Source organism: Zootoca vivipara, chromosome Z2 (genome assembly GCF_965207765.1).
Source record: "Zootoca vivipara chromosome Z2, rZooViv2.hap1.1, whole genome shotgun sequence".
Classification (NCBI taxonomy): domain Eukaryota; kingdom Metazoa; phylum Chordata; class Lepidosauria; order Squamata; family Lacertidae; genus Zootoca; species Zootoca vivipara.
In genome coordinates this window covers 49258543-49281297 of record NC_142585.1, presented here as the reverse complement: position 1 = coordinate 49281297, position 22755 = coordinate 49258543, and the positions used below count along the sequence as shown (strand labels likewise).

The following is a 22755-nucleotide window of genomic DNA, read 5'->3' as shown; positions in this document are numbered from 1 at the left end:
GCTTTCGTGTGCCAATGACAAACTTAGTTGGTCTCTAAGGTGCTACTGTAAGGAATTTTATTTATTTATTTTGCACACTACCTGTTAGCTAGCCCCCTGCTCCCCCCCCTCCCAAAGTTAGGAAGGGCCTGGCTGCAGAACCTGTTTGCTATTCTAAGGCTCTGCCCTGGAGCATGTGTGTCGTGATGATAACAATAAGTCATTGTTGTGTGCACAGGTGTTGGCACCATCAAGGCAGGAATTTGGGGCAGGAGTCTGTGTGGGTAGCTTTCAGTGGGAAAGTCATGCCTTCCCCCAAGGAATTATGGGAGCCCACAGAGAACTACAGTTCTCAGAGAGGTTCAACAACTGATCCCTCTTCCCAGGGAACACTGGAAATTGCAGGTGTGGTAAAGGGGTATCTTAACAACTCTGAGCACCCTTGACAAGTGACAGCTTCCAGAATTACGGTAATTGGGGGAAGCCACAACTGTTTAAAGTGGTATTGTCGTGCTTCAAATGGATGCTATGAATGTGGCCCCACACGGACCATTAGTCTGGCTTCCAATGTTTCCTATGCCACAATATCTATTGCAACTGGAGGCAAAGGTTTTGCATGAGGGTTTCAGATGCCTTAGCATTCCACCGCCCTCCTGATTCTGAGGCAATTCCTGTGGCCTCCAGTTAAGCACCATCTCCCCTCTTTTCTCCCTCCCATGTTGTTTTTTTCTACAAATTATACTGTAATCTCACTTTTTAATTTCTCCTCATCCGTACACTCTCCCCCTACCCCCAACAGCATAACACCCCCATAGAAGAACTACCCAAAGCCACATTTTAACATTCTTCACAGCTGGCTCTTTTTGGAGCATGTGTGAAACTATATTGCAAAAACCGTCCTGATATTGCACCGCCATTGAGCTCATGTGCTACATTTGTGTTCACCTGAGGTTCATTTTTAAACCTAGTACTGATCTGGAGTTCACTAGAGTAACAGGGGCGGGGCGGGCGGCAGACAGGTGGGCAGGAATGGGTGGAGAGTGAGTTCATTTTCCTGTGCAAGATTATGTCCAAAGCAACTAGGAATATTTCTCTCTGCAATATCTTTGCCTACAGAAAGGCTCTGTAATCTTTGCCTGAGTCATCGCTAAGATACTATGTCAGACGTGAATCTCTCTCAATGGGGGTTTATACAAGTTCCCTGGGAGAACCACAGCTCACAAATGCTCAGGCCCCCACTGCTAGTAAGGAGTGATAGCAATTTGAAAGCATTTTATTGAGAAGTTGGAAAGACTCAGAGACTGAGCATCCATTTCAACAGGCTACAGTTCATGTATCGTGCAATAAGCATCATAGCACTTGCACCTGACGTTTATGTAGTCTGTGGACTTCTAGGTTCAGCTCTGTTCGGATGGCCCATCTGAAAAAGCCAGGATGTTGCAGAACCTGGGAAATGTAGTTCGTTCCAGGTGCTTGGTATTGTGCCTCTGCGAGAGGTGCCCCAACAACTCTCAGCTCCCAACAAACCACAGCTCCAAGGCTTCTTCAGGAATGATGGTTTTAAATGGAATAAGAGTGTTTTAAGCATATCATGTGGATGCAACCTTAGAGTGATCAAGGGGATGGAATAATTTACTGGTGCAGGCCTATGGTCCAAATCTGCATAAAAAGAGCACATACTAATTTATGTCTATAGATAAACAGGCTGAATTTCAGAAGTGTTGTTGTTGTTTAGTCATGTCCGACTCTTCGTGACCCCCTGGACCAGAGCACGCCAGGCACTCCTGTCTTCCACTGCCTCCCGCAGTTTGGTCAAACTCATGTTCGTAGCTTCGGGAACACTGTCCAACCATCTTGTCCTCTGTCGTCCCCTTCTCCTAGTGCCCTCAATCTTTCCCAACATCAGGGTCTTTTCCAGGGAGTCCCCTTCTCCTTGTGCCCCCCATCTTTCCCAACATCAGGGTCTTTTCCAGGGAGTCTTCTCTTTTGATGAGAAGACTGAGTAGGCTTGCCATATGTCAGGAAAATTCCTAACATGTTCTGGTTTTCGGGTGTAAAAATGTAGTCAGCCTGTATTGTTTTTAATATTCGTTTGGAAGCCGCCCAGAGTGGCTGGGGAAACCCAGCCAGATGGGCGTGATATAAATAATAAATTATTATTAAATTATTATAGCCAAGGGTTAATTTTGCTGAGGCTGTTCCAAAAGCTTAAAATCACTATTGGGGGGAGGGGAGGCCCCCCCCAAACGCTCAACAATTCTGGTTTTTGAAATATGGCAACCCTAGAGGAGAGGAAAAACCAACCCCAGCACTAGCTGGCCAAGGCTGGCTCTGAGTCATGAGGTGCCAACAGGATTTTCTGGGTCTGATGAGCTTTTTATGGTGTATTGGGCCATCCCGTCACCTGCAGTCTATTTGCAAAAGCTGCTGCTTATTAAAACAAAAAAAAGTATGGTTGCAAATTGTTCTGGATTTTATTGTTTTATCTTTTGGTAAACCACTTTGAGAGGGTGTTTTTTTGTTTTGTTTTTTACAATCAGGCAGCATATACGTTTTATGAAATAAATATTTCATTAGATTTATTACACACTATAAAATTTCATAAAATTTATACACTGCCTGAATAGCACCAATAATCTAAGACTTTTGAAAAGCTAAAATAGCAATAGACTAAAAACTCACATCAGCTTTCTGAACATTTGGGGCCCTGTCTAAACAATACTGTTTTCAGCAGGTGCCAAAAAGACTGTAGTGGAGGCACCTGCTTGAAATCAGGGATTGTACAATGGGAGTTGTTATCTGCAAACATCTGTGAGGCATTGAGATGGGGAAGCCTGTCCTAAAGCTACAATGGTGATAGCCTAATTGTTAATCAGGGTTTTCTGCATATCAGAGCTCAGAAGTACTGGGGCACCAGGTAGCTGAGAACACCATTCTGATGAGTTGGTACATATTTGCAAAAGCAGATGGTAGAGGCAGACCGGCAGCTGGGCTTTTGAAGCATATAGAGATCGGAAGGAAGCCTCCCTCCTCCTCCTCTGTGGAAGATCACCACCCCTTTTGTCCAGCAAAGGGGGATTTACAAGATGACTGAATGAGGACAAGACAAAGGACCTCATCTCCATATGAACAAAGAGGCAAACCAAAGGCAATCTGAACAACAAAAACAAATCTCAATCTTTCTTTTTCCAAAGAAAGGGGCAGGAGGCAACACACTGACCTCTCCTTCACTTGCAAGTTTAAGTCCCCGACTCCAAAAGGTAGCACTCAGTCTGAAACAGCACACAGCAATTTAAGAGCTGCAAAACCTCCATTGTATGTTTTCATGGGAAAGAAACACGGCCAAGCATGCGTAGTTTGACAAACTTAAGAGCTTAAGAAGAGACCTGCTGGATCAGGCCAGTGGCCCATCTAGTCCAGCACCATGTTCTCACAATGGCCAGCCAGATGCCTGTGGGAAACCAACAAACAGGACCTGAGCACAAGAGCTCCCCCCCCATGTTGCTTCCAAGCAGAGCACAACCATCATGACTACCTAGTAGATATCAATAGCCCTCTCTTCCATAATTTTGTTTAATCTTCTTTTACGGCCATCTAGGCTGGCGGACATCATTGCCTCCTGTGGGAGGGAGTTCCACAGTTTAGCCATGAAGAAGACATTCATTTTATCTGTCCTGAATCTTCCAACATTCAGCTTCGTTGGATGTCCATCAGTTCTGGTGTTATGAGAAAGGGAGGGAAAGTTTTCTCTATCTGCCTTCCCTATGCCATGCATCAATTTATAAACTTATGTTGCCTTTTAAGTCGTCTGTTGGCTAAACTCAAAAGCTTTCATCCTGTGCTAAGATAGACCGCAGTGGCAAGATAGCTCCGCTCTTTGCACCCAAAGACAATCACAGCTAAACCAAAGGTGTCCTGGGCTTTGAAGAAACTTGATCTCAGGATACAAGGGAGAATCGTGCTAAGAGGAAGACACACTTGGCAAATCCACACCGTGATTAAGTCCCGCCCGGAAACCAATGTCCCCACTGTGGAAGGGCGTGTGGATCCAGAATTGGCCTCCACAGTCACTTATGGACCCATTGTTAAAACCGTGTTTATGGAAGACAATCTTACTCAGCTACGAGTGATCGCCAAAGAAGAAGAAGAAGACGACAACGACAGCTAATGCCTGCTTTTCATATTAACCAGATATTATCTCAGTTGTGCATGACTCCACAGGGGTCCTAACAGGTGTGCTTCTGCACTCCAGTCTTGCCACAGCAACCCACCAAGGCCTCATGTTTAGATTGCACTTCTCTTCTCCCCCCTGCCCCCCCTTTTGTGTTCCTCATTCCAAACAACGCCTCCCACCCCTCCAATTTTGCAATAGAGATTGTTGTTCCTGTTGGTTCTGCAAATTATGGGCTATAAAGAATTAACAACCGATTATAAATCAATTTACTGTGCTGGGGGGAAAAGAGGGGGGAGGGGGGAGAGAGAGAGAGAGGCTTTGCTGCGGGGCGTCTTTTCAAAAGAAAAGTAATTAGTTTGGTTCACATTTTATTCTTCATGAAATTAGAGAAGAATTGGAGGGGATTTAATTTTGTCCACCAAAAGGACAGATTCGAAACACATGTACACACACAACAGGTACATATTCATGTCCACACGTAGATGCACACAGCACTTTGCAATACAGAGGCACAGAATAATTCAGGCTGATCAATGCTGCAGATTAACTAAGGGCCTTATTCTTCAAGATGTGAGAAACCAGAGGAAAATTCTCTGCACCTACCGTAGACAGCTAAAGTGTCAGCAAGAAGGCAAAAGTTAGATTCTTCTATTCTAAAACTAGCTATCTGTGGACAAGGACACACACAGAGACACAAATGTCTTAGGACACAGACCTGAACACACAGCCTCCTGGAAATCGATCTGCTGCTCAAAGCCACCCTTTCCCTTTTTGATGCCAATGCAGAAATGCCAGCAAAACAACTCCATCCACACTTCTGAAGCGACTCCTTCTTTCCATAAGAACTCTTTATTCAAACAAACAAACAAACAACAGATTCAGGTCACCAGGTTACATCCAAGTCTGCTGGATGGAGGCTGAGTAAGGCCCCCTGCTGGTCAGTTGCTCAGTCATCTGTGCAAATTTAATTGGTCTGCATCTGGCTCTGGCCATCTTAGAAGAAGAGTTTGCACAAGCTACTCCCCCCCTCCCCTTTCCTTTCCCAACACGCCACCATGTCCCCCCCCAGTGTCTTTATACTATAGATTTCCCTTCCAGCAATAAAACTCCTGGCACATTTGCAAAGCTAAGCAGGGTCCAGTGTGATTTCAAATTAGATGGGGGGAAAGTGTTTTGAGATTCCTGCATTGTGGGGGGTTGGGCTAGATGACCCTCAGCGTTCCTCCAACACTACAGTTCTATGATTTTAATACCAGCTGGTCCTGGAAAACCTGCACACACTGCCATATCCACATACCATCCACATATCCAGGCTGCCATATTCACCTGTCTTGCATTTCTCGTCAGCTGCTGAAGACAGCCTGACCTACTGTAGCTCCTGTCCGCTCCTCAACCACCCCTCTCCCCCCTCTCTTCTTCTTCTTCTTCTTCTTCTTCTTCTTCTTCTTCTTCTTCTTCTTCTTCTTCTTCTTCTTCTTCTTCTTCTTCTTCTTCTTCTTCTTCTTCTTCTTTTGCTGCCAGCAGTGGAATAATGGATGATCTGGCCACCTGGGGGTGAGGGGAGTTATAGTCCCCTTTTTAGTTTGTAGGAAAAGCAAGCAAGAGGTGACAGACAGGTGTTTATAAGATTATGCATGACATTGAGAGAGTTGAGACAGAAAAGTTCCCCCCTTTTCTCTCCTAACACTAGAACGGGTGGGCAACCAAAGAAGCTGAATGTTGGAAGATGTACCTTACTATATGCTTGTGAAACATGGACCACTTATAAACGCCATCTCCAACTCCTCGAAAGATTCCATCAACGGTGTCTCCAAATTTTTTTACACATCACTTGGGAAGACAGGCAAAATAATAGTGTACTGGAAGAAGCAAACATCACCAGTGTTGAAGCAATGATTCTTCAACATCAACTTCGTTGGACTGGTCATGTTGTACGGATGCCTGATGATCGTCTTCCAAAGCAACTACTCTATTCCGAACTTAAAAATGGAAAGCGTAATGCTGGTGGTCAACAAAAGAGGTTTAAAGACTGTCTCAAGGCAAATCTTTAAAATGTAGTATAAACACTGACAACTGGGAAACACTGGCCTGCGAGCGCTCCAGTTGGAGAACAGCCTTTACCAAAGGTGTCATGGGATTTGAAGAAACTTGATCTCAGGATGCAAGGGAGAAACATGCTAAGAGGAAGGCATGCTTGGCAAATCTACACCGTGATCAACTCCCACCTGGAAACCAATGTCCCCACTGTGGAAGGATGTGTGGATCCAGAATTGGCCTCCACAGTCACTTACGGACCCATTGTTAAAACCGTGTTTATGGAAGACAATCTTACTCGGCTACGAGTGATCGCCAAAGAAGAAGAGGACAGATAAAAGAAAGTACTTCTAGACTAGTTAAACTGTGGAACTCACTCCCACAGGAGGCAATGATGGCCACCAATTGGGATGCCATTAAAAGAGGATTGGACAAATTCATGGAGGAGGAGAGGGCTGTCCGTGGCTCTTAGCCACAGTGACTCTGCTCTGCCTCCAACGCTTCTGAAAACCCGCTGTTGGAAGAAGCTACTGGAGGGGAGATTGCTCTTGTTCTTGGGTCCTGCCTGTGGGTTTCCCACTGAAGCACCCAATCAGCCTCTGTGAGAACAGGATGCTGAACTAGGTGGGGTCCCTTTGACCCAGTCTAGCAGGGCTCTTCCCATGTGTTCATGAGCTGGATTCTAACAACATATGGAATGCAAAAGCAGGGCTTACCGTCTACTACAGTATAGAGTTCCAACTGTCCAGAAAATAGGCCGCTGTGGTGTAGTGGTTAAGACTGTCACACTAGGACCTGAGAGACCAGGGTTTGAATCCCCACTCAGCCACAAAGCTCACTGGGTGGCCCTGGGGGCAAGTCAGTCTTTCTGCCTATCCCAGCTGCATGGGAGTTGTCAAGAAGAGAGTAACCTGAGTTCCTGTCGCTGCAGTAGGAGTTGATAATGAGTTTTTAAACAGGTCCCTTTCAGTGCCAAATTTACGTATAAGCTAAGCAAGCTATAGCTTAGCCCCCCCCCCCAATTTCACTATTAATATACTTCTTATTAATTGTATTTCAGTTCAACAATTACTTTGATAAAATACATATTTTGTTATGTGCAAATGGCTTGAGATACCTATTAGGTCCATCGATTACCATATAGCATATATTCAACACAAAAAAACAGCGACAATTTGTTGTTGACAAAGGACAGCTGGACATATAAAGGGCCCCATTACCTTCAATAGCTGAGGGCCTCATCAAACCTCAATCCAGCCCTGGTCCCTTTCTGCCTAGAGGAGCAGAATGGTTGATCTCCCACCAAGTTAAAAGCTGAAACTGCAGATATATGCTCTGAATTACAATGCAGAATGCAGAAATAAAAGGGGAGAGAGATGCCCCAGCCCTGGGAAAGACAGCAAGCGGAAATCAAACAGCCAAGTCTCATCTGCATTGCAGGCCCTGCTGTGTGTTCGCCGTCCCCTCTCCCAAGATGCTCTCACCCTGCACATGGATTGCATGGGGATCCCCATACAAAATGAGATCATGTGCACACTCCCTGGTGAGACAAAGGGGTGGAAGAGAGGAGAAGGCAGAACAACAGGAGATCCCAGGTCTGAGGTTGTTCTCCTCTCCTTGGATGGTGAGAGCTGATCACAAAAACTGCCTCTGAGCATATGCAGAAAGGCTTTCACTTTTGTTCCAACGGAAGCATCCAGGAGCAGCCTCCCCACAAGTCACTTAACAAACTAAGGACTTTGTTCCAAACTTGAACACATCAGGGGAAACTATTTATTGCCCTAATTTGGATTCAAAGGGTTGGTCGATCAGCTGACCATTCTCCCAGTTCAGGAAGCTTGGCTCATGAAGGGAGTTGTTGGTTCAGCAGCTCAGATGGTGAGATTATGTTGAGATGGGGGCTCCACACCTTCTGGGCTCTCAGTCAGGCCCCGATCCAGCTAGTGCTTCCATGCACTTTCCCTCTCCTCAGGTAGATGACCCGTTTGGTGGCCCTGAATCACCTGCCTGCCTTCTCTTCTTCTGAAGCTGATGGGGGTGGTCGGGTGGCCTCTGGTCTTGCAACAGAGATGTATGGGCCCAAAGGTTATTCAAGGGTCAGCTGGTGATTTGGAAATCAGCTCTCTACTCTGGGAAGATCCCAGGTGCTAAGTTTGAACAGAACTGAACCCTGATACCTTGTAAAAGAACTCGAAATAAGTCTGTGGTGTAGCTTGGAATGGATGTTGTTTGGATTATTTTGATGCCGTGGCAAAGTGAGTGTGTTAGGAAAAAACATCTCCCTCTCTGAGCTGCTGCCAGAATTATTATTTGTCAGAATTGGGAGGGGGGCATGGATAGAACACCATCCTTGAGAGAACGCATAACTAAAATCTGGAACATAGTATACATGGTTAAAGCTTACCAGAGAGGTCAGATCACAAGATAGTGTCTGTATTGAGAAACTGAGTCTTTATTTATCAAAAATATTGATATACTGTATTGCAGAACAATATTGCAACAGTTTACAACAGTATAAAATCATAAAACCATAAAGTAAAATAATAACAAATTAACAAGAAGTCAAAAGCAAAATAATTAAAAACAAACATCAATAAACCATTGTGGGGGATGCACTCTTAATTGCCTGCAAAGGCCTAGTGGAATAGAAAAATTTCAGTGGGCATTTAACACTTGGCACAAAAGGTGCCTACTGAATCTCTAGTGGCAGAGAATTCCACAGGCCTGGGCCCCTGAGACTAAAGTCTTAGTTTCTTATTGTTGTCAAATAAGCTATGCCAACTTGGGGATAGTTCTAGGCATCTCTTTCTACTTTTATTTGACATTTGTTATCATAACTTGTGATGTTACAAATAAATATATGTGGGGGGCGGGGTTAAAGGGAAAACCCCCTTCCAAATTATGATGTATTATTAGTATTAGTAGTAGTAGTAATTTGGTTATACTCTGCTTTTTCCCTGACAGGAACTTAAGGTGGCTTATAGATAAAAAGATCATTAAAAACTATTAAGCACTAATAGAATTAAAACTATATATAAATATAAAAGATCTATTTAAAATATACAGATAATTACAATGAAAACAGCATGGCACTAGCCCTTTCATTAAAACCAGTTGGTTACCAAAAGCCTGTTGGGATAACAAAGGTTTTCACCTGCCGGTGGAAAGACAGCAAGGAGGGATGGATTAAATGAGATGGCCTTGTTGGTGTCTCTCCCTCCAAGGATTCTTCAGCCCCTGCAAAACTGAGCCCTCTGAGCCCTGGGCATGTGCCCAGTCTGCCTATTGGTTAATCTGGCCGTCCCCTGTGTTGTAAATTACGTGTTGCCTTCCAAGGATACTCTGATTGTTTCGGTTCAGGGGGCAACTGGCCAGCTGATCAAGAGAAGTGCCATTCTGCTGGTCCTCCTTTGTCTGGAAATGTCACCATCCATTATTAAAAACGATGCTCACTGCGCACCTGCGCACCTGCCTCTCGGCCCAGAAAATACACAACCATGGAACACAACTGTATTTCCTGGAGCTACTGTTCCGGAGATTGCTCCCCTTGTTTAACCAGCTGATTTTTTTGAGAGTGAGAGGGGTGGCGGCGGAGAAAGAAATGCCTTTGGCTCCTGTTACTTTACAACTCATCATTCCATGCAAAACCTGGCATGATCTTGCCCTGTTTTTGTGACAAGGCACATCTCTCTTTATCTTCTTAGGAACAGACAGGGGGTTTCCTGAGAAGGAAATCTAGTGAAAACAAGAGGTATGTGTTCTACCCACCCACCCAAACCACACAACTTCCCTGGAGTCCTGCAAAACTATCCTCAACTTGAAATGCTTCCTCAATGATCCAGAAATCTTCCTGCACCTTCCTTCTGCAGTTCACCCACAAATGTGCCAGGAACAAGAAGGGGTGATGAAAGGAAAAGAGCCCCAGATGGAGCTTATTTGTAGGAAGAGGAGTTTGGGACTTTGGGAGTTTGGGGAAGTGGTAGCATGCAAGGCAAGGAAGAACACTGGACAACTCCCAGTGGGCCCTGCTGTCTCAGCTTTGGAAAATGTTGTCACAGCAAAGGACCACAGTCACCTGAAGGCTGGAGGAGGCTGGCCAGCGAGTTGTCTACAAACCCTAGAATAAGAGAATTGCAGAGTTGGAAGGGACCCAAATGATCAGTCCAACCCCAGGCCATGCAGGAATCACAGCTCATCAAGCAACAACCCCTTCAAAAGGTCTGTTAATGAATCTGCAGCCGTGTGGCTAAGCAGCCAAAGATGCTACAAGGGAGTTGCCCCCAGAATCAGAAGGTGGTGGGAGAGCCAAGGTGGTGTACCAAGAGCTCTTCCTCCCCTGAGTGTGAGTAGCATGAATCTGACCCCTCCATAGGGCAGGAGATAGGTAAAGGGACAGAGTAGGCAGTGGTCCGGAGAATCAAGAAACTGTAGAGGAGCTGTGGGCTAACAATGGCCAAGGATGAAAAGCAGGGATCACTCTATGGGGAACTTCAGCTCGGTGGGTGGGTTGGGCTGCGGAGAGAAAGGGCTGTGTGGAGAACATAAGAACATAATAAAGGCCTGCTGGAAAAGACCAATGGCCCATTACCTTAACAGATTAGACAACTGGGCCAATGCAAACAAGATGAATTTTAACAGGGAGAAATGTAAAGTGCTATACTTGGGCAAATAAATATATGAAAGGCACAAATACAGGATGGGTGACACCTGGCTTGAGAACAGTACATGTGAAAAGGATCTAGGAGTCTTGGTAGACCACAAACTTGACATGAGTCAGCAGTGTGATGCAGCAGCTCAAAAAGCCAATGCAATTCTGGGCTGCATCAAGAGGAGTATAGCATCTAGATCTAGGGAAGTAATAGTACCACTGTATTCTGCTCTGGTCAGACCTCACCTGGAGTACTGTATCCAGTTCTGGGCACCACAGTTCAAGAAGGATACTGACAAGCTGGAACATGTCCAGAAGAGGGTAACGAAAATGGTCAAAGGCCTGGAAATGATGCCTTATGAGGAACGGCTTAGGGAGCTGGAGAAGAGAAGGTTAAGGGGGAGATATGATAGCCATGTTCAAATATATCAAAGGATGTCATATAGAGGAGGGAGAAAGGTTGTTTTCTGACACGGAGCAATGGATTCAAACTACAAGAAAGAAGATTCCACCTCAACATTAGGAAGAACTTCCTGACAGTAAGAGCTGTTCGGCAGTGAAATTTGCTACCAAGGAGTGTGGTGGAGTCTCCTTCTTTGGAGGTCTTTAAGCAGAGGCTTGACAGCCATATGTCAAGAATGCTTTGATGGTGTTTCCTGCTTGGCAGGGGGTTGGACTGGATGGCCCTTGTGGTCTCTTCCAACTCTATGATTCTAAGTCCAGCATCCTGGAGGACTCTTATTATTACTCAGAAGCATTGCTGCCTCTGAATGTGGAGGCAGAGCATAGCCATCATGACTAGTGTCCATCAACAGCACTCTCCTCCTCCATGATTTTGTCCAATCCTGGAAGCACCAGCCATCTGATCATGAGGCTACAGGTTGCTGGCATTAATCCATGTTAGAACAAGAGCCCCTTGCACTGAGGACAGCAGGGGGTCATTATGCTGGGTGCCAGAGAGTTATGCAAAGCGCTTGATAATTGCCACACAATGGCAAGCATCTTACACAGGGCTCCCTGCACCCCGGAGGGGAAAGAAGCCGAAAGGCTTACAAGCAGAGAGGCATGTAATCTCTTGCGTACAGCATGGGGGTTGCCTGCCACTCAACTGTGCAGTGGCTCACTAAGACCCAGAGACGTTTCCTAAGAACCAACAGGAAAGAAGGGAGAGAGTCAGTGAAGGATGGGATGAATGACGGAAGGAGGGACTCTGAAAGGGAAATGTGGTGGGCTGGGGTGTTGTGAGCCCAAGGCGAGTGTTGAACTCAAATGCCCAGAGGTCAGGATTTTGTGAGTCATGCAAAGTATGAAAGTGCTGACCTTCTCCTCCTCCCTTTTTAAAAAGGCTAAAGCTTCTACTCCATTATTGTTGAGTCCCCCATCAGGGACTGGCAGGATGCTGGCAATTGTGTGGCGGAGGCCATGGGGCCAGAAGCTGACTCAGGGGAAGGGAGCAGTGATTTATGGGGGTTTGTGCCTCCCACAAGGGCTGAAAGAAAGGGGGACAGTTTGTGTAGGAGAAGAGGTGGGGAAGGGGCACAAGATGTGGGGCAAGAGGAAGGAAGGGCCTGTGTGCACAGAGGTGCCAGGAGCGGAGAAATAGATGGTGGCTGAGAGGGATGAATCCCCCCATTGTCCCCCAGCACCTACTCAGTCGCCAGAAAAGTGTGTGTGTGTGTGTGCATTTTTGTGCCCTTTAGGAGCTGCTGTTTTAGTATGTGCTTTGTCAATGCGCATTCTGGAAAGTAGCAGGAATCAGATGGGCAACGGTGAGTATTGGCAAAGGAAACCAGCATCGCTTCCTTTGCCGTCATGAATGCTCCTTCCCATAAATCATAGAATAGAATCATAGAATCATAGAGTTGGAAGAGACCACAAGGGCCATCCAGTCCAACCCCCTGCCAAGCAGGAAACACCATCAAAGCATTCTTGACATATGGCTGTCAAGCCTCTGCTTAAAGACCTCCAAAGAAGGAGACTCCACCACACTCCTTGGTAGCAAATCCCACTGCCAAACAGCTCTTACTGTCAGGAAGTTCTTCCTAATGTTTAGGTGGAATCTTCTTTCTTGTAGCTTGAATCCATTGTTATGTGTCCGCTTCTCTGGAGCAGCAGAAAACAACCTTTCTCCCTCCTCCATATGACATCCTTTAATATATTTGAACATGGCTATCATATCACCCCTTAACCTTCTCTTCTCCAGGCTAAACATACCCAGCTCCCTAAGCTGTTCCTCATAAGGCATCGTTTCCAGGCCTTTCACCATTTTGGCTGCCCTCCTCTGGACACGTTCCAGCTTGTCCCGTATCCTTCTTGAACTGTGGTGCTCAGAACTGGACACAGTACTCCAGGTGAGGTCTGACCAGAGCAGAAGACAGTGGTACTATTACTTCCCCACACCCAAACTGGGCAGAATGGCGGAGGCATCACCTCAGTTGGAGGGCAGCTAACAAAAAGGACTGAGTCTGCCCTGAGCAGCCATATGCACTCACCAGTATCTTAGGACAGAGGACAGACGCTTCCGGACTCCAATTCCTGCCTTCCCTGGCTTTGGGCATACTAGATGGGGCTGATGGGGGCTGTAGTCCAACAACGCCTGCAGCAGGGCACCATGCTTGCCATCCATCCCTGTTATGCAGCGAACATGGTAAGTTGAAGCTTGTTTCAAAGTAACAGGGTTGGTTTAATACCTGGGTTGTTAAGTCTGAAGGGGGGGGAGGCATGTCTTTCTTCTACAGCCATCATCTGTAGACAGACATTGTCACAACAGACTGTGCCCCCTGCTGTGGCAGGAGTGTTTGTTGCACAGTGTGGGTTTGTCAAGAAGACAAACAGGAATGTAGATGTCACCGGGATCTAAACAAGCCCTCCCTGCTAGCATCTAATCCTTCGGGAATAAGGCCATACAAGACCGGACAGATATAGCCACCAAAGTGTGAGATGCCAGGGAGCTAGTTATCATAAAGCATGCAAAAAACAAAAACCAACCCACAAAAACCCCAGCCTTTGCTGACTGCTAGCCACGGTTATGGAGCCTCCATGTTCAGGGGCAGTCTACCTCTATGTATCAGCTCTGTATTGGAGTGGGCGGGGGGGGGCAAACATTGGGAGAGGGGGGGGGGTTAATAGCCAGTTTGGATATTGGTTTGTGTGTTGGACTAGGACCTGGGGGAGACCAGGGTTCAAATCCCCCCCCTGCCCAAGTCAGCCATAAAACACACCTTCGGGAACAGTCACCTGCATCTCAGCCTAACCTGCTTCACAGGGTTGCTGTAGGGATTATACAGGGCAGGCGAAGAACCATGTAAGCCCCCTTGAGCTCCTTGGAGAAAAAAGTAGGAGGCATCTGGGCTGGCTAAGACGGAAAGCAGGAGTGCCATTTCATCTAGCAAGCCGACTGAAAGATAAATCCGTGATGTCTGGGGACACTGGCTCCACCCATTCTGGCCCTGCTGAAGGGACTAGTCCTCCTGAAACCAGACTTTTTGCAGAAACTCCATAAACTTCGGCATTCCTCAAAGGGCAGAGCCACATGCTCAAACATTTGCAAGAGCAAATATCAGAGAGACGGGACATGAAATTAATGCTTCTCCCTTGTCTTTTCTATGAGTACCTGTGTGTGGGGGGGGGGGGACACACACACTGCCAGCACTTCATGCTTTATTAGTTTTGTGCTCTTGGTAGGAGACGCCTCCCCCTGTCGCGATGTCTCAACAAATTACGGCCAACAACACGGGGGAGTCATATGCATCCGTGATGCGAGGCTACATTTTTGCAATTAAGCAGGACATCCAAACAATGGCCTTGCTAGCATAGGGAAAGGTCGGGGATAGCAGCTATCTGTTTCGTGGCTAATTGCAAGACACAGAGAGCCAATTATAGCAGCACCATTTACATATGGCTGCTCAGGGCAGACTTGATCCTTTTTGCTGGATGCCTTCCAACTGAGGTGATGCCTCAGACATTTTGCCCAGTTTGCGTGTGGGGAGAGAGTCTGGTATCACTTGATTTAATATTAAGCTGCTGGGAAATTGGGCATCAGGGAGGGAAGAAATGAAAAGGGTCAAGGGAGAAAGGTTGTTTTCTGCTGCTCCAGAGAAGCGGACACGGAGCAATGGATTCAAACTACAAGAAAGAAGATTCCACCTCAACATTAGGAAGAACTTCCTGACAGTAAGAGCTGTTCGGCAGTGGAATTTGCTACCAAGGGGTGTGGTGGAGTCTCCTTCTTTGGGAGGTCTTTAAGCAGAGGCTTGACAGGCATATGTCAGGAATGCTTTGATGGTGTTTCCTGCTTGGCAGGGGGTTGGGCTGGATGGCCCTTGTGGTCTCTTCCAACTCTATGATTCTATGATTCCACAAATACATTTTGGAACCCAACTTCTCAAAGGCAGGGTCTTCCAGCAAACACAGCTCCAAGGAGGAGATAGAGCCACACCTCCCGTGTCCCTCTAGGCTGGCAGGCAGCAAAGTCTACCTCCTCTCCTCCAAGGAGATGCCTTTGCTGCCAGAACCTGACGGCTGCTCCACAGACTCCTTGAGGGATCAAGGAAAGATCTCCTCAGCTGGAAACCCCCATTAACTCCAAGGAACCAATGGCTACAGATGGCACCAGCTCTCTAAATGGCCAGGAGGAAGCACTCAGGGAGTGGAACTTCTGGTTAGTGATTAGCTAGTCATAGAAACATATAACTGTAGAATGGAGAGGGACCATCAAGGGTCATCTAGTCCAACTCCCTGCAATGCAGGAATCACTTCTAAAGAATGCCTGACAGGTGGCCATCCAACCTCTATTTAGAAACTTCAAATAAAGGAGAGCCAATCACTTTCCCTAATACTGTTGTCTGTTCCACTGTCAAACAGCTCTTGCCACCAGAAAGTTCTTCCTAACCCAAGTTGCTCCAGTCCAGGACCTTGCTAAAACAACTTGGATGACTGGCCTCAGCTATGGTAGCACTGTCCATGGTCTTGAACTCACACCTGGGTATCTCTCCAAGGTGCTGACTTTTGCCTTTTCTGGCCTCACTGTCTTCCCTAGAGAACCAGGAATTGCTGACCTCCCATTGCTACAGTAGGTCAATACCTCTCCTTGCTGGTGGGCATCTTAGTGGAACATCTTACTGTGTGCCTAACACACCAGTGCTGAAGGAAAGGCATGCAATTAGCTGTTAGCTAATTGACTTCTAATGCTTTGAACATCTTAGGGTTATGCTACCCGAGAGAGCACCCCAATAGACTGGTCCCCCTTTGCTGAGGCCATCTGAGAAGGTGCTTTCAATCATGCCACATCTAACAGAGATAGATCTTGTGGAGACTTGAAGGAGGGACTTTGTGCAATGTCCCTGTTGCATAATTTATTTATTTTTATTTCATAAAATTTACACATTGCTTGATTGCAAAAACAAGCAAGCAAACAAACAAACAAAAACCTCAAAGTGGTTTGCCAGAGAATCAAACACTAAAATTATTTATAACAGTTAAATACTATTTAAATCATTCCAAAAAAAATTAAAATCAGTGGGGGGAAACATATTAATACACACACCAACCTTCTAGAGATCTGGGTATTAATTATTAAATTTTTACACCACCTTTCATCTGAAGATCATAGGGCAGTTCACAACATAAGCTGACAAAATGAGGACACAGAATAGATAATGAAACAAAAATAAAGACTAACAAATAACACACACACCCCCACACACAAACACTTCTGCAGGTCTTCTGCTGGTTGGTAAAAATTATGGGCACTGATCCTTAATATGTAACACTTTATAGTTTATGCTTTGTAGTTATTTCATTGTGCTAGTTTTCTTTTCTAAACTGCCTTGTAATTTTCAGCAGTGAAAGGCTGCCTCAACACAATTTTAGATAGACAAAAATGGTTGTGTGCCCGCTTCTTATGCTCTTCCTGGCAAGGTCTCAGGGTGATGGTGCACGGGCACACGAGACCACCACTTTGCTGAAGCTAAGCAGGTCTGGGACTGGTAAGAAGTGGGGAACCACATGTACCCCACCTTTAGTTCCAAGATGGAAGAAAGGAGGAGAATGCTCATGTATGGCAATGTAAATAATTTAGGGTAATAAAAGATTCTGCCAGTGGCAACAGGGCACAGATTGGACCATATACGCCCTAGTGCAAAGCGTCTGTATACATTCAAGGCTATGAATGGACACAAACAACGATGGTTGTACTCTGCCTCCAATGCTTCTGAATGCCAGTTGCCAGAAGCCAAAGGAGGGAGGGGAGAAGGCTCTTGTGCTCAGGTCATCCTTGCAGGGTTCCCATGGGGGCATCTGGTTGGCCACCGTGAGAAGAGGGTGCTGGACCAGATGGGTCATTCGTCCAATCCAGCAGGCTCTTCTTTTGTTCTCAGTGCATTCATTTTGAGAAGAAATGTTTTGGAACGAAGTTGTGCATCTTTTATTACAATCCCACAGTCAGAGCAGAAGCGTTCTCCACACACACACACACACACACACACACACACACACACACACGTAGCAATTGCTGCAGGCCTCTAGAAAGTTGGCCGCTTTTGTTCATGCAAGCACAGTTCCTGCAGACGTGCTTCTGCTTACAAATGAGACCCACTGACTGCATTTTGCCTCCAAGGCTGTCCTGGTTTCTTTCCTTGGCACAGGCGGCAGCACTGGCGGAGGGTGGCTGTGTACTGCCAGAGGGGTGCCTTGTTAAAAACCTGTCTCCGACTCTGAGCTCACAATGGGGAAAATCTGTGTTCCCAGAAGCCTTTGCTTCTGTGCCTCGAAATGATCCAAGTGTGTGTCTGTGTGAAGTAGAGGCAAATTGCCATCTGATTATATTGCCCAATAACTGTCTGCAAAAGAAGGCATGCCTGCTTCATGCCTGCTTCATGCGGCCAATGTGGCACTGAGCTGAAGGCAGCTCCCCATCCACACCTTATGGCATGCACACAGCAGCAATGCCCCTCACATTTCTTGCCCTGCTCCCCCACCCCCATCAGTAGTCAAAGCAGGCACCAAAACCCAGAACATTCAGCAGCAATCGGGGCTGCATTGTGCCCAATGAGTCACAGGCTTGATGTTATTTTAATGGGACAGGAGAATGGGAAGCTTGTGCTCTTATACTGAACTCCAGAAAGTGAGATAGCTCTTCAGGGTGATCATCTTTGCCTCTTCTGCAAACCCAGTGATGCTTAACAATCCCCTAGATCTTAACAAGGAAGATGTAAGTCCTATAGGTCCACCAAGTCCAGAGTGGCCTGGCTCCAGGAAGCCAACAAGCAAAACATAGAGGCAGCATCCCTCTTCCCTGCACCCCCAGCACCATCTGGTCCTCAAGGGTAGACTGCCACTTCACATGGATGTTCCATTCCTGACTATCATTTAATAATAATAATAATAATAATAGGTAAAGGTAAAGGGACCCCTGACCATTAGGTCCAGTCGTGACTTACTCTGGGGTTGCGGCACTCATCTCACTTTACTGGCCAAGGGAGCCGGCGTACAGCTTCCAGGTCATGTGGCCAGCATGACAAAGCCGCTTCTGGCGATCCAGAGCAGCGCATGGAAACGCCGTTTACCTTCCCACTGTAGTGGTACCTATTTATCTACTTGCACTTTGATGTGCTTTCGAACTGCTAGGTTAGCAGGAACTGGGACCGAGCAACGGGAGCTCACCCTGTTGTGGGGATTCGAACTGCCGACCTTCTGATTGGCAAGCCCTAGGCTTTGTGGTTTAACCCACAGCGCCACCTGCATAATAATAGAAGAAGAAGAAGAAGAAGAAGAAGAAGAAGAAGAAGAAGAAGAAGAAGAAGAAGAAGAAGAAGAAGAAGAAGAAGAAGAAGACCCCTGCCAGGCCAAGCCAAAAGGTTCTCCAGTCCAGCCCCCTCTGTGCCTCTCTCAATGCCCAATAAAGATAACTTCAACTGCCAATAGGTGTGTGTGTGTGTGTGTGTGTGTGTGTGTGTGTGTGTGTGTGTGTGATATGGTGCCTCTGAACACAACAATTCAATCTAGCTACCATTTCCAAAGAGCCATCGGAAGACCTCTCTCCCCACAGGAATATGCCCATTTTAATGCCAGCTCACCCAATGCCTATTTTAGATTGTAAGCTCCTTGGGCCCAGGGACAGAGGTCATTTATTGATTAAGATATTTCTATACCATGCTTCACCAGAAATGGTCACAAGGCAGTTTGCATTTTTAATATAAATTTTATTTTAGGGGTAAAGACAAAACCAACCTATTAAAATAGATTACGTAAGTACTCAACTCATCAGTCTCTTCTGCAGAACCCTGTAAGTGCCCTTCATTCACTGCAGGAACCACCAGGAGAGTCTTCTGCACTGATCTTAGCACAAAGGCACCTATGCAAAGCATCAACTACACAGGAGGCTCAACAGCAACTGCAGTTACCGGTATCACTAGTACTATAATTGCAATGGATTTCTAAACCACCAGTCTCAAGGTGATTTACACACAGGATAATTTAAAACAGTTCCAATCCAGAAAACGACCGGTACATTTAACCCTAACAAGTGCACACTTGTGAAAAAGACACACTCAGCTGGAAAAGCATGTTGGAACTAAAAAGACCTTCTTCAATTGTTTCTGGAAAGTGCAGGTAGTGGGTGCCTGGGGAACCTCAAACAGGAATGCCATTCCACAGAACAGGGGCAGATACACTAAAAGTCCTGCTCTGAGTTACTGTGGATAATGATGATTATGTTTGTCCCTGAGGTATAATTGGGCATTTAGTGTTCTTAGATTTAATGCAAACCAGAGAGCCAATCTCTTACCAGGAAGGAAATCCCACTCCACTCGGTGAACTTTGCTTCGAAGTAAACATGCCTTCGGCTGGCACTGCAAATTGCAAGGCAGCTATGAAGACAGCATTGCTTGAGTGACATTCCCTCTCACCAAGGAGTAGCCATCTTTCCAAATAAGGCTGGGTGGGTGCCTCTTTCGGCAGAGGACCCCTGCCAGACCACAGTTCCCAGGAATCTTTGCAGGAAGCCATGACAGTTAAACCAGCACAACAAAACCAAATAAATGCCAATATACCCCATCTGAGTCCCATTGTTTTCGCCCTTTGACAGCCTCAGAAGAGGATGGGCAATGAGGTTTTGCATCACACCGTATTTACATTTCATTTGTTCATTAGCTCAGGGTGGGGCAATTAATGGCTTTTAAAGCATTAAATATAACAGACTGGCAGCCCATAAGACTTATAGAAACTCTAGACAGAGAGAGAGACAGTGGGCAAATTCCAGACGTTTCCTCACACAAAGCTGCCCTTTTTCCTCACCTTGCTTGACAATCACCTTTTAAGACAGTCATTAATTAGAGACCAGTAATTAAGCTCCCTGGTTCGAGAAGTGTTACATTAAAAGTGGCAGATCTGCAGTTGCCTCAACAAGGTGAAAGGAAATACAGGTGTGATGGGGGCAGGGAGAAACCTTCAGGGTGCCCTTGAATCTTCCACACGTGCCCCCCTCCCCCCCACAAGACCCACCCTTTCCCTTTTTGGCCTAAGGGCTCATGCACTTTAAGAACTGATAGATTGTCCCGCCAAACATTTTCCCCATCTACCTTTGGCATGGCTGCTTATTTTTGCTTTTAAAAAATTGGGTGTTAAAAGGATTTGCTCAAGACTGCATGCAAATCCCACACTCTGATCTGAACACTATTCTCTTTAATCCTATGTATGCAGCAGCTGATTGGGGTTGCTCAGTGGGGAGTTTGACTTCACTTGCAAAGGTGCACTCCACCATGGTCTCTGGAGCTGGGGACCCAGAGACACGCTCTGTGCTGGATCAAAAGCTGTGACTGCCGGAGAAGCAAGAGCTGTTAGGCTATGAGCCCCTCCATCTTATGCTCACGTTGTATAGATGTGTAAATAAAACCACATATCCTAAAGACACTGCAATCTCTGATGACCTTCGTTCCAAGGAAACTGAACCTGGGGTAGCATACATGCCAGATTCCAAAAGAATTCTCACCGAGTCCCTAATTCTCACATTCCACTGTGAGCTGATCCAGTGTTGAGGAATTGTACCTTGTGCACTATTGCGTGAATCAGCTAGAGATGCTCTGGCGCTGAGCTATAGCCTCCTCATCTGCATATTCAGGTCAGTGCTGGAAACCGCAGCCAGCGAGGGCTTGGAGATGCAAGCGTGTGTGTGAATCGACTGGCGCTCTGTGGGCTCCTGCCTCACAGTATCTCTTTCAGTCACTAGAAGAAGAAGATGAGAAGCACTGAGAGAGAAAGGGAACAGATTGCTCTAAGGCATCCAGCAGCTCCCTAGCCCAGCGTTCTCTGCTGCCGTTCCAGGCATTTGAAATGGCTCTTTGATAGGAGAGGGGAAAGGTCAGAGGCCTGCGGAATAAAAACCTGCTAGGAAAAGCATTCGTTGCTATTAATTAATTCACCGCTGTATTCTTTCCAAGATCCATTTAACAACTGGCTGCATGCTCAGAGGACATTTGCCGCGCCTAGAATGATATCTGCGAGTAGAACTTGAGAAGGGGGGGGGAGAACTGCACAGCTTCATAATAATTAAGGACCTCTTCCTTCCAAATTAAATCTCGGCATACGCAGCCCAGAAGCCTTAGCAAAAGAGGTCGATACAGTAAATTAAATCATTCGGGTATTATTTCTTTCTTTTAAAAGAGATTAGTTGCATTTGGACAAATGTGGAGGAGATAGTGGCCCAGGGATAATGGGGGGAACAAATGAAGATGCAGGGGCCAGGGAAAGAAAGAAAGAAAGAAAGAAAGAAAGAAAGAAAGAAAGAAAGAAAGAAAGAAAGAGGGTGGATGGTGAGTTTGGAAGCAAATCCCATTTTTCTGAAAGGAAGCTCAAGCATAAATTGCAAGCAAAGGGATGGCGAGATGTTTTCGTTACCGACTGCTGGGGGAGGTCAGAGTTCTTGCTAAGGATGTGCCCAGTGGCTGCACACCAGTGGGTACCCTTGACATGAGATGCATGGCTGTGAAAACACTGCGAGGTTGTGGTTGTGGCTGAGGACCAATGGTCACATGTGATGCTGGCTGGAATCCAACAACATATGGAAGGCTGCCGGTTCCCTATCCCTGCTCTAAGAGGATGCCCAGCTGATCCTGAACCCAAAGAAGCAGAAACCTATTACAGTATTTGTATGCCTAAATTGCAACGGAACCAGGACCCTCCGCTGAAAGCCACAGTCTGCCCTGAACATTGCTTGCTTTTTTATTACCTCTGCTCACTCAGCTCACCCCGCCGCCCGCCATGCCTCCCATATTCGCCCCCTGGAGCTTTCCCTTGCCACCCCATGGAACTACAAGCTCACTTCTCACCTTCCCAAGCCAATTTCTTTCTGTAGATGCAGGACTGTGATGCGGTACTGCAGGTCCCCCAGTGGTGGCTGTGTGACAGCATCCTCACATTTTTCTACATATGGGAAGATGTACAGAGCACCAATCACGTGCGCAGCGGCACTTTAAAGAGGAGAGGCCCCTTGCCCCACAGAGCCTACAATCAAACATTTGGTCCAGAGTGGCAAAAGAGAATGGAGGATGAGGAGGGAGGGGGGTAAATAAAGAAAGGAAATGTTTTCATTTCCATGAGAGGTGTTTAAGCTTGGTTTTGGCAAAGGATGTGGAATTAAAGGTTATTACAAAGGTTTTCTGGGGGAGAGAGAAAGAGAGAGGAGTCATGTGACTCCTGCATCACAGGGGGTTGGACTAGATGACTCTTGGGTCCCTTCCAACACTGCACTTGTATGATTCTGTGTAGGCGTTCAGGTAAGCAGCTCTAGGCCCTTTTTTTGGGGGGGGGGAGAGGACCAAGTCCTTTGAGGGAGCTGGAGAATCCCAGAGGGCAGAGGGGGGTGGAGATGGAGGATCAAATGTCTTGGGGATGGATAAATCAAGGCATGAGAGCAATAAGGAGT

General features: G+C 46.4%; 1 protein-coding gene across 20 annotated transcripts in view; it reads right to left on the bottom strand.

The window, feature by feature from the left end:
- Window positions 1-22755, bottom strand: part of DAB2IP (DAB2 interacting protein) — a 295193-nt gene that overhangs the window by 155838 nt on the left and 116600 nt on the right. The window contains exon 1 of one of the 20 annotated variants that reach the window (XM_088665381.1): window positions 4869-5160. The exons of the other annotated variants lie outside the window; for them this stretch is intronic. The gene's annotated coding sequence lies outside the window, so the exon portion shown is untranslated. Of the gene's footprint in view, window positions 1-4868; window positions 5161-22755 lie in introns of those variants that run through there. 20 annotated transcript variants of the gene reach the window in all.